The sequence below is a fragment of the Triticum aestivum genome, chromosome 7B (genome assembly GCF_018294505.1).
Source record: "Triticum aestivum cultivar Chinese Spring chromosome 7B, IWGSC CS RefSeq v2.1, whole genome shotgun sequence".
In the NCBI taxonomy this organism is placed as follows: Eukaryota; Viridiplantae; Streptophyta; class Magnoliopsida; order Poales; family Poaceae; genus Triticum; species Triticum aestivum.
The window spans coordinates 424,649,550-424,650,170 of NC_057813.1; positions in this window are offsets into that span (position 1 = coordinate 424,649,550).

A 621-nucleotide genomic window follows, 5' to 3' on the forward strand; every position below is an offset into this window, starting at 1 on the left:
GGGCAAAAAAACGATTCGCCCCCCGAACTGCTGGGACCCAACAGCTACACCTTCGCATGCAAGGAAGTGCGTCCGGGCAAAAAAAACGATTCGCCCCCCTGACTGCTGGGACCCAGCAGCTACACCTTCGCACACAAGGAAGTGCGTCCGGGCAAAAAAAAATGATTCGCCCCCTGACTATTGGGACCCACCAGCTACATCTTCGCAGGCAAGGAAGTGCCTGACAGTCAGGACCCACCTGGTCGAAGTGTACGTAGCATTGACATCCTGGTCGTGAACGTGTACATACATACTGGTCGATGTAGAGGCGCGCACGTGTCGTAGTAGAGGCACGCATGTAGCATGTACACGTACGTACAGCGGCCAGGGTGCAAGAAAGAAAATATGGTCACGTATGTGTACATACGGGCGGGGTCTCGAACGCCTAGTCACGCACACCGCAAAACAGAGGAAACGGACCTCCTACGGTCGAAACGGGGGTCCTGTTGATCGGGAGGGGCCTGGCGTACCGCAAAACGGAGGAAACGAACCTCCTACGGTCGAAACGGGGGTCCTGCTCATCGGGAGGGATGTGGCGTACTGCAAAACGGAGGAAACGGACCTCCTACGGTCGAAACGGGG